General features: G+C 39.5%; 1 protein-coding gene across 1 annotated transcript in view; it reads left to right on the forward strand.

The window, feature by feature from the left end:
• Positions 1-9,263: 9,263 nt before the first annotated feature.
• Mdfic2 (MyoD family inhibitor domain containing 2) overlaps positions 9,264-16,106 on the forward strand; it is a 114,923-nt gene continuing 108,080 nt past the window's right edge. Inside the window, exon 1 of the mRNA XM_078033712.1 lies at positions 9,264-9,366. The gene's annotated coding sequence lies outside the window, so the exon portion shown is untranslated. The remainder of the gene's footprint in view (positions 9,367-16,106) is intronic.

Below are 16,106 nucleotides of genomic sequence, written 5' to 3' on the forward strand. Positions count from 1 at the left end.
ACAATGACTGTGAGCATCTCTGAGTGGCCCTCAGCTACTGAGCAGACACCTCTGCCTAAAGGAGATGCCTCTTCGGGAAATGGAAGATGTACAGCTCATAAACTGTTACAGGCTTCAGCAGAGGATTAAAGACACTTGGGATTTTTTAGGAAGATTCAGCTTTCAATTGGCCATTAATCAATCAATTTGGTGAATGAAAAGTGATCCTGGTTCCTCGGGAGTTAATCAGACACTAAGAACACACTTCGGAGAAGAAGAGTGTAGAGCCAGCTTCGCTGGTGTTCTCCATCAATATAGCTCAATTCAAAGTTGTCATCAATTATTTACCAGTTCTAAGCCAGCTAAGCAGCTATACTAAGGTACAGATACTTTCAGATTTTCCACTTATTAACAAGAACTGTCAAATATGACAGCAGGTGTTTACTGCAGCTACTGAAGATACACGTTTGAAGTGAGTCACCTAGCGTTTCTTATTATAGACACCATGGGATCTATCCTCAGTTTTTGCAAAGAAAAAAAAAAGTACATTCTGTCATCACTAATTTTTGACTCAAAAAAAATTGACCCCAACAGTCAAAAGTAATGATATTGTATACCGACCGACAATGGTTTGCACATAATAAAGCAGCTCTTACTAAGGCTGCTCTTCAGACTACACTTTGTTACTCTTGCTGCAGAAGTGCTCATTTTCTTTATAGTAATCCAAGAAGTTTGTCAGAGGACTGAATACAGGGACAGTTTCACACCAGGGATCCTTATCCACACATGCAAATATCCGTTGGCCTGCACATCAGTGGTTCCCACATCTGCGGATTCAATTGCCAGTCAAAAATATCAGGGAGAAATCTGCATCTGTACTGAACATGCACAGATTTCTTTCTTGCCATTATACTCTAAGCAATATACTAGAACTACGGTCTGTGTACCACTCACAGTTGCATTAAATATTACAATTAGTATTACAAATATGGCTTAAAGTATGCAAGGGCATATGCATGAGTTCTACACAGAAATGACAGCATTTTGCAGAAGAGACTACAACAGTATCTGTGGGGTCCTAGAACCTATTGCCCACAGATACTAAGGGACATCCATATTTACTTTGGATTTGATACTTTCTTTGATTTCCAGGGGTATGAACAGGCTATTGATAGACTCCACATATCACTTATATGTTTTAGAAATTCTTGCATGTATCCAGTACCAATAAGGCAATATTTTAAGTTTTTCTTTATGGAGTGACTATCATGTGCTAGACTGTATCTCATAAGAAAATTTTGTAGTGCTTCATGCTGCTGCTAAGGGCAAAACTCTTTCTACACTTCTACTCTGACATCCTTCCTTTGTTGGCCTGTGTCCTCATGAATACAAAACAGCTACTATCCCTCCAGTCATCACATTCACCTTCTTAACAAGGAAGAGAACACAGTCAAATAGAAAAAGAAAAAAAAAAAGCTTTTGCCTCATGAAGTTTCATATATAAGAAGGAAAAACTCCCTGTCAGTCTTAATCTCCTATCTTATGATTCAGAACATTGTCTCCTGCCCATTGTTAAACCAATCAGTGGTTGAGGGGAATAAGATCATTTTATCATGATTTGTTTGGGCCAGTCAGAATCCATCAAAATCGAACAGCCGTACTGTCCCATGGGAAAAAATCAGGGTTCTGTATGGTAGAAATTAGTTTATCATGGGATGCCTTTTAAGTAGGAAAAAACAAACAAACAAACAAAGACAAAAATGAGACGTACCCCACAGTCCTAGATACCAGGGCAAGGACTGTGCCTGTGCAAGCCTCCCAGCTCTACCATGTCCTGCAGGCTCACCATGCAGCCACAGCAGAACCCAGTTGAACCAAAGTGACATGAAGCCCCTCCCTGCCACTCATCCACATCAAGAATATACATCTCCAAGTAATGGAAAGACGGATATGGTGGTGATGGTGTGCCTGACAGCACCAACAGCAACGATGGCAGAGCTCACATGCGAAGGGCACTTTGCCTGACACACATAAGCATATCTGAGCATCACCGCCACCCTGGGAGACAAATGGCATCAGCACCATTATGTTGCACAGAGGAGAGACTGACAACTCTGTCAGGGTCCCCCAACACTCCTGCGTGGGTGGCTCCCTGGGAGCACCCTCAGCTCTCAGCTTGCAGCTGTCCTCATGCTAGGATTTATTAGAGCGAAAGGACACAGAGCCAAAGCATTAAGGAGTGTGAGGGAGGCCAGACAGGAGCTTCCAGCAGCCACTCCCAGTATAGCTGCAGGGGACACAATGGGTCACAACATGCATGAAGATTGCCTTCCAGAGACACTCATGAGAGATTCCCTGTCCAGAAGTTTCACAGGGGACTGGGCACACAAGCAACACCTGCCTGACAAACACCAAAATCCCAGATTCCACAAAGGAGAGCAGGGTTCAACATGAGTCTCATTGCTCATCCAAATAGTCTACACACAAGGGGCCACTTCTATCTGCCAAGGTGTTGGAACCTCCCCAAGTCCAGGTTCACACACCCTAGCCCAAGGCCAGCACTCTGAGCAGGTTGCTCTGAGGACAGCCCCATCACCTGTCTAGAGCATCCTAATGCTGGCACTTGAACCAGGATATTCCATCACCCCCTATTGCTCATGACTACAAAGCGGCAACATTAGAAGGAAGGGGAGTAGATACAGGGACATCTGTAACTAGTGGTGGTCATGAGAAAATGTCTTGCTCCAAATCACAAGCAAACTTTGCAAAAGATTTCAGAATGATGACCCAAAACAAGCCTATCCAAATGCTAAAGTTGAGCTTCCCCAGTTAAACCATGCTGTCTTATAAAATTGATCTGCAATAAATACATTTAAAATGCACTGCAAATTTATCTCAATAAGTAATAAAACACATAACTACAATCCTTCCATATTCAGAAGGGTTTAAAACTCTACCACAGTCTTTGGTATCTGCAAATTAATATATTTCAAAGGAACTTGAGAAATAAAATTTGACTTTAAATTAGAATAGCATTAAAGATGAATTTAAAGCTATAGCATGTAATGTGATCTGTAGAAAAACAAGATATAAAAGATATTATTAAATGAAAGGCACTATAAGCATTACTACTTTTATTTTTATATAAATTTTATTTGAGTACATGACTAATGAATACCATTTGGAGAATCATATCATTAAGATCAACTAGCGAAATGCACCAGCATAATGCATGTTAGCATACAAGTCCATATCCCAGAAGTAGAATAACCTTCAAATATCAGTTATGGCATACAATTACACCAAGCAATGCCCACTCTCATTAATGAAGCTTGCAAAATGTATCATCATCATTGCAAGAAATTATAACAAAATTTGGGCATGCACAATGCAGAATATTTTATTTATTCATATTCTTCCTTGCTGCCTTTTCCTTGGGGAAAGCTAATGGCTGGATTGAAGCCATCATGTAGAAATTACAAGAGGGAAAACAAGCTCATGACAGGATCACAGCTGGCCAACCTGCTCCTGGAGCAGGCAAGTTGGACTAGAAGAGGAGCTGGTACTCTTATTAAGGTTCTAAATCCTGGAACGCCAGAGCAATTATTTCTAAATTAAATATCTAAGAGCAGGAGATGTAAAACTCTCTGTGAAGTTTAGATATTATTATTAAATCATTCTAATTTTCCATAACATGAGGAAGAGTACTTGATTCATTGGTGGTGGTATGGGAATAGTTAGCCATAGATGAACTCCTGGTACAAACTATTCTTCAAAGACATATCTCCCTCCCTCCCCTCTCTCTCTCACACACACACACACACACAAACACACACACACTTCTCTCTATCATATTTAACTCTTGCTGCAAAACATTCCAAAAAGAAGATGATAACTATCTTTAAAAGAAGCATTCACTAGGAACCAACTTGCTGAGCACATAATGTTGCTAACAACAAACTCAACTACTGAATTCTAGCAGGCCTCATCTAAGGAGTCAGGTTCTGTGGTTTACTTATATTTTGGAAGACTGACAAAGAACAAAAGTTGTTCATAAGTAGGAGATGTCCTTACCAATCAAAACAATCAGAAAATGTTAGTTTCCTGACGCTTGACGTTTTCTGACTCCCACGAGTTTCTCCCACAAACCTCCCAGATTGACAGATACCTGAGTGGGAAAGGGGAACTCAGTATAAGAAGGAAAACTCAGGAAAGGAAGTAAACTCCTGTGTAACTTTAGAGATAACCACCACCACAATGATGGCTCCTGTCTCTCAACTGCCAGTATGAAGAAAACTTGCCAAGCATTCAGTTTCCCCAGAGACTAACAAAATTGTACAATGCCTGAAAAATGGTCCTTGCCTTCAAAGTCTTGGGAACTACTTGCATTTTTGCTTTCATATAGCTGAACACACAGTTCTTAGATATTCAAAGAAATTGCTCATAATTTTCAAGCTAAAGTCACAATATATATTACTGAATCCAGCTGCAAGACTGGGAGACGGCAATGCTCAAAAGTTTTTCTGGGTGCTGACTAAAATTTTACAGAGTCTTTGAAATATAAATTTGACTTCAAAAGGAATGGAAGGGTACTCATTTAAGATATGAGGTTCCCTTTTAGGAAGAGTATCCATGCTTGCTGGAAATGCCAGTTACCAACTTCAACCAGAAGCTCTGACCAGTCTTTCAGGGGTCCTGACTGTGATACCCTCTGGCCACAGGCTTTCTTCTGTTTTCTGTGGTAGACTTCCCCCAACCCTGCCCCAGTTTGATACAACAAGCACAGCTCAATGGCAAAGATCAACTTGAAACTAAATGCATATTTCAAATCTATCATCTGAAGAACTTGAAGACTAAGATTCCTATTTTTAAGAAGTCAGTATAAGTCTCTCAACCCTTTGCCAATGCCATAATAAAACTGTTTTCTTGTTGGCAAAGTGAATTTAACTTCTGTTTTCCATGAACAGAGCATGGAATAAACCCAGGATATTTTCTAAAAATAACCCAGACAGCAGGGGGCACTAGTCCTAGATAACCTGTGGACATTAGTGCCACTCACAATTATATCACAGGACATTCCCACAGTGATAAGTAAAACTGCTGTCCTTTTTTTTTTTGTTTGTTTGTTTGTTTGTTTCAATGTCTTATATACTCATTGTACATATAAAGGTTTTACCCAAAGGGACTGATTTATGAGAGAACCACCAAGATTAGATTTCAGGTACATCTAAAACCAAGTCAAATTTCCCTTATTACATCACACACTGCCTTTGATGAATAACAATAGGTGAAAAGAAAATTGCAAGTAGCATACAGTCAAATGCCAGATAAATAATAGACATCATGTGTGCCAACATTTCAGGGGAAGGGAGGATTGCAGTGGTATCAGAGGCACTGTGGTTTCTTTATCACAAATAAGTGGGGGGAGACAGCCAACTGACTAGCAGTTTTTCCAAAAAATGGTAAATTTAAAAATTTTAAGCTGGGCGCAGCGGCCACACCTATAATTCCAGTTGGAGACTAAGCCAGGAGGATGGTAAATTCAAGGCCCTGAGAAACTTGGCAAGAACATGTTTCAAAATAAAACGACAACAAAGCAAAAAAGCTCCTAATGTAGCCCACTGATAGAGCGCCCCTAGGTTCAACCCCAGTAATCAAGGAAGAAAGAGATGTCTAAGACATCTGGCGTTCACTCTACTACATATTTTGTGCTTATTTTTATTTCCTTTTGCAAATTTATTTGTTGCCATTTCAAAGAATGTAGGAGTTGTGATAAGCTAAAGAGGTATTTTAGAGTAGTATTTAAGGTTTAAACATAACCTGGATCCCAAATTTGTAACTTAGTAGCAGAGCAGCTCTGGGCAAGTGTTTCAACTCCCAGTTTCTTCATTCATAAAAAGGGAACCAGACAGTTAGTTTAGGAGGTGTTGTGAGTATGGGACAAAATAAATCTCATCACACATAGGGCTCAGCAGAAGACCAGACATACAATTAAGAACTCAATACATGGAAGCACTTGGGCATGATAATTGTTATAAAATTGAAGAAAGGGCAGAGTTTGTCTACATTGTAAGAGGGAAGATATGGTCCTGCAGGCAATGGTTTTTTTTTTTTTTTGTAATGAAGAATAAAGCTAGGAACATTCAACCACTGACATATATCCTCAGCTTTTTTTTTTTTAATTTTGAGGTAGCATCTTACTAAATTGCTGAGATAACAGTAATGTCCCTAGCTGATTTTTTTATTTCTACCAATGAAATACCATCTTTAGCCCACACCTCCTGACACACAAGGTACACATATTTATTTATATATTATATGCATCTCTCTAGGTATCCTATTCTCAAAGGTAATAGAGAATATAAAACCAGATTTGAACTATCTCCTTGATAATTCTGATTTTTTGGTGATTATTGTCAATTATGACTAGATCGTTATTTTTTTAAGTCTTAGAGTAGTGCTGAGGAGAGAGCAGTGCCTGAATAGCAGGAAGCTTGCTTGCATGGCTCTGTGCTCTTCAGGTGTGACTCCTGAGCATGGATCTCCCTAAGCCACTTCTAAATTTAGTTTAGAAAAAAACTAAGTTACATAACCTGTAAATCTTATTTAAAAAGCACAGGTGGCCTTCATTGTGTCCAAATTATCTGAGAGCAACTAAATGGGAGAGGATTCCTTGCTGGCTGCTTCCAGGGAAGGGTATACACTCTGTGATTTGAGACCTCCAGATAGGAGAACCAAGTGAGATGGTTACTGTCCAGCACTACAGGTGACACAAGCAAAGCTGAATTTTCCTACCTACCTTTAGTTTCTAGGAGATCCTACACAGGTGGCATGGAATTGCCCTGTCTACCCACATCGTCTGGACTATTACCACACAAAAAGGAAAAGTGTCCAAGGAGTTTCTCAGTGTGGAGAAGTCAAAACAGAATGTTTGAGGGCTTCTTCTCGCAGCAACACACAGGGTAATTTGTATAAAATAAAAGGGGAAAAAATAGACTAATTAAAAACAAACTTGTTGCATAGACTCTAGGTTCCACATAAAGTTTTGCAAAGAATAAAATAAACACCAAACCCTAACGGTTTGCTTTTTGCTTTTTGCCTCCAGTGATCCTGCAGAAAGGTGCTGACTCCTTGCACAGCATCAGGGTAGCTGTGGTGGCTCCAGGCATAGCTTGGAGACATGACAAGATCCTACAAAGGAGACACTTGAAGTTGCCACTTAGAAAACTTTGTAAAAATCATACTCATCATTGCATTCGTTAATGACACAGATGCGCTCTGAGGGATGCATTTTGGGTGATTTCTCTGCTGTGCAAACATCAAAGAGGGTACTGACAGTACTAAGGCAACATCACCAGGCAACCTGAGCTTGCAGGACCATTGGCCTAGGATAGAAATGCTCACACAGCCTGTGACTGAATCTATTTTAATGATTGAGGTATTTAATTTATTATTTCTGCTTATTTATTTAATTTTAATTTTTAATTTAATTTTTAAAGGGAAGAATAATTTAATTTAATTTTTAAAGGGAAGAATAACCCCCAAGGAAGTCCCACTCCTATCTCATGGGCAGGACTGTGTCACATGCCTCTGCTTTTTATGCACATGAGGATGGAAAGGGGGTGAGTGGCATCTCAGCTTCCCAAGTGGGAAGCTGGCTGTGCCCATGAGGAAGGAGTGGGGGGGAATAGCTACTACCTAGCAGCATGTAAAATGAGATCTTAAAGGGTGGTATCCACAGAATCAAGAGACACGTCCTAACAAGAAGAAAAGCACAGGGAGTTTGTTGTAGACAGGTAGTACAGGCTGAGTGAGATGTCAGAGAAGAAGAACAGCTTCAAGTCTTTGAGACTAGGTGGGTCAGGGAAAGGTAATAGCATTGGCAGAACAGAGAGCCATGAGGCTCTACTCTGTCCAAGAATATTATGCAAAATAATATCAAGTAACAGTTATTAAGAATTCACCCCACACCAGATGCTGCAGAGTGCCTCCTCACTTAACTCATACACTAAGCCATCTTAGGATCCATCTTAGGTAACTTCTTCCAAGAGAAGGCAATGAGCTCTAGGTGGGAACGCTGGATCTGAGGCTACACAGGGAGCCCATGAGGAAGCTGAAGCTGAAGCTGGACAGGAACTGCCACTTGCAGCCAAGGTAGGACTGCAGGGGACACACACAGCCACTCAGAAAGAGCACAACCTGGGAGTGACCTGTGGCTGGGAGCACCCAAGGACAGGGACTCATTTCAATCCAGTGAGTGAATCTGCAAGAATCTACCCACGTGTACGAGAGTCTCAGCAAATGAGACAAGAAAACATAAACCTGAGGTGAGCTCCTGGCAATAGCATTCATTTTCCTAAAACTCTATTTTTAATCTTTCCACAGCAGTGTCTTTTGAGTTAAAGAAAGCCATCCTGAAGCATCTGCTGACTTGACTTACATTAATGTGTCCTGCGCTGTTTGTACAATGACAGAGAAAGCAACACTCTAAAAATATGTACATTTACCTAAGCAATGGAGGCCTCCACGTCTAGATCATTGATCATTCATAAGATCTATTACTACTGAATTCATAAAGCCCCACTTCTTTTGTCTGTGCATACACTTGCAACACAGTAATTTAATTGTGAAGCTACTGTACCAAATCTCATGAGATTCCCCCAAATCCCACACTAATGCCATTTTGTTCCATTAACTTTTATAATCTCCTGGCACTTGATAAATTCTGAATTGTGCCATTATTTGAATATGTCAGTTTTTGGTGAATAGAAGCAAATGGAACTTTATTCATCTAATACTTCAATAATGATATAGATAAAGAGAAGTGCAAATGAGCTGACAACTGTGAGAAACAAAAACAACCGCACTTTATCCTATCATTTATATAAACGAACTGTTTAGAAAAATTTCAGTGGGTGAATTATATATTTTAACATGGCTAAATGCACTTCTCTGGCAAGATCTTGCATGCAGACGACGTTGTTTCATTTTCATGCACAGAGCCTTGGATTTTCTACCTTATCTATCATAAAGTACGGTGAGGTGCAGAGAGTTCTGTGGAATGCTTAAGTCTAAAATAGACTGAATAAATTAGATTTGTGTGGGTGGCAAAATCTAGGGTCTGCTATCAAGTGACCCTGCGTCTCCTAATGATAAGAAGAAAACAGAAAACACACCCTTCCCCTGGAGTCCTGCAGTGTGATAAGCTATTTGGAGCGCCAGCAGTCCACAGCAACAGGCCCTTCTCTGCTGCCAATCACATGGGAAGGAAGTTTTGGGTGGGTCAGCCAAGAGGGTTGACAGCAGCAAAAATCATGCATTGGAGAGAAAAATAAGGAAAGGGATGGAAATAGAGCTGCTTGAGATCCAGGGCCATTCACGCCACATGTAAGTAATGCTTTGTGGAAGGTGTGCTTTGTCTAAGAGGCGTGGGGAGGGGGTAATTTTTGGTTTCCTATTTACATGGGATCGTCACACATATTGTTATCAACAGAAATAGAGTCAAATTAATACAAACACATAAAATTTTAACTCATCCTAATTGAGAAGTGACTATGCTCTGTTTCCACTTCTAAGTGTTTAAAGCTGTATGTAAAATGAACTGTCTCTACTCCATACTCCCTCACTCCAACTGATCATGCACAGCAACCAATGTCCCAGCACAGTTTTTCTATATAAGCTTAAATGATTTGTTTAGATTCTCATTGGAATGTTTCATTGAGATATGAGGAAATTACAGCACTAAATTAACACTCAATGTAATTTATGACTATTTTTATATTTAATTAAAAATAGCAAAATCTTCCTTCTTAAGATTGACCTAGTTACTTTTAAACCAACATCACTGACTCACATATTATAGTACATAATTATCAAGTGCTGTATATAATAATTTTAGGTTGTTATAAAAACACTGTAAATGAAGGAATGATTGAATTAAGAAATAAACAAATGCTGTAATACAGAAAAACAACAATGCAGGGTTCTTCCCCCTTCTTTAATAATTTTCTGGCATTCCTTTGTACCCACTAAAGACCTCAGGAAACCTGAAAGCTACATTAAAAATATTATATGAATACAAATATAGGTAAATTAAAGATAGCTTTTCTGAATGCGCCACTTAACCATCATCAGTTAATTTCACTTTTTCATGTACATTATATTACTGATGTGTTCTCAATGTTTTATAACAGACCTAGGAAAACAGATTCAGAATCTTGATGGGTGGAAGAAGATGAGAGAGATTGTTGGAATAGTAGACGTGCTTTATTTGAAAATGGCAGCAGCCCCCAGCGGCCCCCATCTTTCAGCTCCAGCCCCAGGAGCCCTTCCATAGGCCTTTTTTATGCAGGCCAGACAGAGAAGGCACACTGCCAACAGGCTACGTCAATGGGCGGATGCTCACCGGCAGATGTCTATGACCTCAAGTACAAAGGGTGAATCAGGGTGTTCATGATCTTGGCTATACACTAAGAATAGTCCACGGAAGCCTGGAAGAGGGAATCTAAGTATAGCCATCTTGAGCCTGTCCAACAACTGGGTATCTCTATCACTTCTGAAGTCTGCTTTAAAATCTATATATTCTTTCCAAATGAAGCTTGTAATTAGTTCATGTTAAAGAGAATTTATACATTTATTTAGAGATTATTTCTTTTCTTTGAGAGTTAATTGGCCCTTTTTTCATTGGGATTAAGTTTTATATTCTTTTTTTTTTTTACATAGACTTAGAGCATATTTCATCCTTAATTTTTAACCTATGGACTCCCAGAAATTTTCTTTTGCATATAAAATTATTTCAGGTTCTCCCAATACATGACAGCTGCTTTGAGTGATACAGATGTTTTTCTGATAATAAAAAAAATACAAAGATGAAAGCCTTCACTCCAATCATTCTGATTATCTAATGAGAAACATTTAATTTTGTTGAAGTTATAAGAAACTTCAACCGAGCAAACCAGAGAGAAACTGACCTTATTCAGTTCCCCCACCCCAATATTTTAAAAAAGTAAAATCTTTTAAGATCTTATCACATAATTTTGCTTCAGTCCCAGAAAATATATCTGGGATTTTATTAAATATACTAAAATTTATACTATCATTTTCCTCAAATAGGGTATGTTTTCTAGTTTTTCCAGCACACTGAAATCACCTGAAAGGCACCATTAAAATGAAAATTTTTCAGTGGATGTTACAATTTCAATCATGTAAACTCCTGACTTCTTGCTGCAATACACTACTTTCACATGATTGTGCCCAACTTCCTACTTGAATTTGGTGTATGGGATTAAATTCTTCCTAATTGATTAATAAAACCAGACATAAACTGAGTTACAAACCTCTCTTATAGAACTGGCTGATTGAAAATGATTTAGAAAAATCAAGTGAAATAACAAAAAAAATGTTCTAACCATTAACTGACATACTAATAGTGTTATTAAAGTTTTCTGAATTAAAAAATAAGACAAAAGTTACTAGAGCTTTTAAATCTAGTAACAAAGACAGAAGATTAAACTAAAAGAATTCTATGTTTTTCCCTAAATTTAATTTTCAATACATCCAGATTGGTTTACTTTTGCTCTTATTATATGATGAATGCAGAGCTGCAGCTCAGTGGCAGGCACATATGCAGCTCAGCACCAGAAAAAAATAAATAAATAGCAAAAATGCCCATGAATGAGCATATGAAGTGATTATCTACAGCACTGTACTTGATTGATGGGCACAGAATTTGAGATTGATTCTTTCTTTCCATGTTTAGAAAAGCTGTGCCACCATCTTCCAGTTTGCATTATTTCCAATGAGATATTTCTCTTTTAACCTATCTGTAACACATCATAACGATACCTTCAGAAAGAATGACACATCTTTTTGCCCCAACTTTTAGATAATTTGATATGCTTTGATACAGTTTTATTTCTGTTTCCTGCATCTGAGACTCATTGAACTTCTTTAATATGTGGGCTCACAATTTTCACCACATTTGGAGAAGTTATGACTGTTATTAACATATTTTATGTGTGCATCTCTCTCTCCTTTTTCTTTCTTTCTTTTTTTTTTTTTTTTTGATACTGGGGTTGAACCCAGGGGTACTTTACCACTGAGCTACATTCCCAGTCCTTTTGTTTTTTTGAGGCAGGGTCTTGCTAAGTTGCTGAGTTGGCCTCAAACTTTTGATTCTCCTGCCTCAGCTCCCAAGTCTCTGGGATGACAGGCATGCACTACCATACCTGGCTTTTCATGTCTCTTCACTGCATCTCTTTCTGGATCTCACAATTAGACTGTGTAATGTTGTTCTAAAGCTCGGGATGCTTCCTCCTCCTTCTCTCTTCTTCGTGTGTTTATATTTTTAACTTGTGTAATATTTTGGAGAAATTCTATTGCTAGATCTTCCAGATCACTAATCTTTTCTTATGCAGTATTTAATCTGCTTTTAATCCAATTCAGGATAATTTTTCACCTCAGAAATTGTATTTCTCATTGCCACAAGTTCCAACTGGTTCCTATTCAGCTCTTTCATGCCCCTCCTTCTACTGTCACCTTCTTCTACCTTTTGAAAGATGTAGAGTTCTAATAGCTGGCCTTAGCTCTTGTCTACTCTTTTTAACACATTGGCCATTTCTGGGTATATTTCTAGTAGTTGTTTTCTTCCTACTTATAGAACGTTTTCTTGCTTACTTCTTTGCATGCCTAGTAATTTTGATTGGATGTCAAGATACTGTGATTGTATGTTGTTGAGTTCTGGAGAATTCTTTATTCTTTTAAATATTTCCATCTTTGTTATAGGATAGAGATAAAACACTTGGGGAAAATGATCATTTTTTTGGCTTGCTTCTACATTTTTAAATTGATTCAAAGTCAAATTTTTTAATACTACTAGGTTAATATTCTTTTAAACACTGACTTTACACTCAATGTGCTAGGGCTTTCCAGCCTTCCTTGCCCTGCGTGAGTTCTGGGTTTGGTTCTTCCTTTTCCCTCCTGTTAAGTCTTTTCTGGATTCTGCAGCTCCCACAGATGTATGCTGAGCCATATTCACTCTAAGACTTGATCATTTGCTCCGTGCACATTTCTTTCCTCTCCAGTACTCTGACAGGGGAATTCTGTCTATCTTCGCTTTCCTGAGTTCTGAACTCTGTCTTGTCAACTCTGGGAGATTGACAGACTCTGTTTGGGGGCCCCAACCCTGTGATATCTCTTCAGGCAGCAAACTGGGATAATGACAGTCCCAAACTCATTTCCTTCTGATCATGTCCCATGATTGTAGACTATATTTGTGGGGTTTATTATTATTTTTTCAGATGGCAGAGGAAATCTGGTTCTTACCTCATTTATGTAAAAATATAAATCCCTTATTACCCATTTGATAGATGTGAGTGGTGATATTAACCATAATCACCAGCATCAAATATGCCTTGCCCTCCCCTCAACTTCTGCAGGGGATTGATTCCAGACAGCTCAAGTGTCCTAAAAAAAACCTCAAATCAGCAGATGCTTAAGCTTCTTATATAAAATAGCCTATACATGCCCTTTTATATATTTTAAGCTATCTCTGTTATTTGTAATACCCAATATGATTTAAATGCTATATAAATAGTAGTTACACTGTGTTGTTTAAGGAATAATGACAAGAAAAAAGTCTGTGCATATCAGTACAGAAGAAATTTTTAAAACCCTTTCTCTCCATGGTTGATTGAGTCCATGGGTATGGAGAGTCAACTGCACACTGATGTCCAAAAAGGGCAAAACTTTTTATTCATGCAGTCCTGACATAATAATAGAGCCTAAATGTTCCTGGGAGAAAGATGGTTGTGTTTGTCAGCATTCTTCACTGTGACATAGACCCAACAAGAACAACTTCAAGGAGGAAAACTTTATTTTGGCTCATGGTTTCAGAGGCTCAGTCTGTGGTTGGCTGACTGCAAAGGTCTAGACACCAGGTGAGGCAGAGCATCATAGTGAAAGGGTATAGAGGAACAAAGCTGCTCAGGACATAATAAGCAAGAAGCAGAGAGGACTCCACTCACCAGGGATACAATATGACCCTAAAGGCACACTGCCAGAGACCTGCTTCTTCCAGCCACACCCTACCTGCACACAGTTAACACCCAGTTAATCCATATCAATGGGCTAATCCATTAATTAGGTTATGGCTCTCATAATCTAACCATTTCACCTCTGAACATTCCTGCATTGTCTCACCTCTCATCCAGACCATAGCAGAGAGTCCCTGGTTTACAATGTTTGGTGTGATTTGTTTGACTTTACAATGGTATAAGAGCAATATACACTCAGTAGAAACCATTCTTCAGTTCTGACTTTCGTTGTCTTCCCTGGCTACCAACATGCCTGGCAGCTTGGGTGAGCTGCAGCTCCCCATGTCACCTACTCAAAGGGGAAGCGACTGGCGCTCTACGAAGCTGTGGCCAGCACTGTTTGGATTCTGTGCGCTGGGGTCTTGCATCTTACCATGTCTGAAACAATGCCTCTCTCTCCTGCCTCTGGTGAGGAGCAAAGCCATTACTGAGTCGAAGCTCAGGGAACTGCCAGCACAAAGGCAGCAACAATAATGACCTGAGTCAGGCCTTGTGTAGCTGGCGAGCTCCACCACCCTCAAGGATAGAAAGGGCTCATCAGTGCTGCCTGGGATTCTCAGCACTGGTTAAATCCATTGTTAACACAAAGAAAAGGGTGGGGCTTTGTGATGGTCTGGAAAAATTGCTCATTACACAGTGGAAGCCCAGATACAGAAGTATATGCTCTCACTGATCTGGGCTGGGGCTAGAAGTGTTTTCAACATGCTAACAGATGATCCTATGCATATGCAAATGCGGAAAGCAAGTCAGAGGTGGTTCCAAGACTTCTAAAGCTATAGTTGTCCTAATGTGAAGGTCATGGTGGGACAGCATGTGCCCATAGGGAAGGTGCTGAGGCTTTGAGGATCAGCTGCCTAGAATTACGGGGGATGAGAACAATTTGTCAGAACAAATAGTTAATATCAATGGATGGCGTATCCTGAAAGTGTCTGCCAAAGTGTACACACATTCATCAGTAATCCAAGATAGTGCAAGAATTCAAGGCAGGAAAAGTAATGCTGCTTCAGGGAAGAAATGTATCAGAGTCAAAATGAAAGCCTTCCTGAATCTACCATTGTAGAAATCTAGCACAGTTGAGAATATGAGCAAGCACACGCCTCCTGTTTATTATGGCTGCGCTGAGAGAGCCTGATTGACAGCACTGTTGTTCAAAGACTGGTTTTTGAACTTATTATTACAGAGGCAGCAGAGTTTGCAGATACAACAGCACTGTGTTCAAGACTCTCCACATTTTAGATGATGCTCTAGGGCATCCATAGCACATCTGGAAACAATCACATCTGTGCGACCAGCAGAACAAAGGGCAGCAGCTGGGTACGAAGCAAGCTATTTATGTCACACATTGGCACAGGCTGTTGAAGGGATTAAATCTGTCCGACCGCTCTCAAGAGTTTAGGAAAGGTTTAAACATTCTAAATCCTATCCAGAGTATCATGGCAGCACGGGTTGAAGTCACATAGCAAAACATGAAGAGCATTTGGAAGAGAGCTTTGAAGACATATGTGAACACATTCAAAGGTTTTAACAAAGCTCCTGCTCTTGATGAAACAGTAGTGCTTGGGATATAGCTGCATGGGATGCTGATGAGGAGGTTCCTGAGCCTGCCACCATCAAGGCAGAAGGCTTTACAAGGAGGAGATGGTTGAATTGGAGGAATAAAGAAGAAAGTAAGTTGAGGCACTGAGGAAGTTCAGAGCAAAGACACTGGTGGAGATATGTGCTTCTATCGGCAATGCCTTAAAGAGTGTCGGAAGAAATGGACGTCAATGAGGAGGTTTGCAAGAGCTGTTGTACAGATATAGGATGCTCTGATTTGCTATGAGAAATAGACAATAAAAACAAGGAAGAAACTATAATCAAAACTTGATGTCTTCCTCAAAAACCCAGTGCTTGCTAACCCATCCATGAATGTCAATGCCTGGTACCCTCTGCCAGCTATTCTTGAGCCTCAACAGGAGAGAGAATTTGATCACTGTCATTGCTGCATGCTCAGCATCTAGGAATCAATTTTACTTCAATGCTTCAAACACCCTT

This window comes from Ictidomys tridecemlineatus, chromosome 16, assembly GCF_052094955.1.
Source record: "Ictidomys tridecemlineatus isolate mIctTri1 chromosome 16, mIctTri1.hap1, whole genome shotgun sequence".
Classification (NCBI taxonomy): domain Eukaryota; kingdom Metazoa; phylum Chordata; class Mammalia; order Rodentia; family Sciuridae; genus Ictidomys; species Ictidomys tridecemlineatus.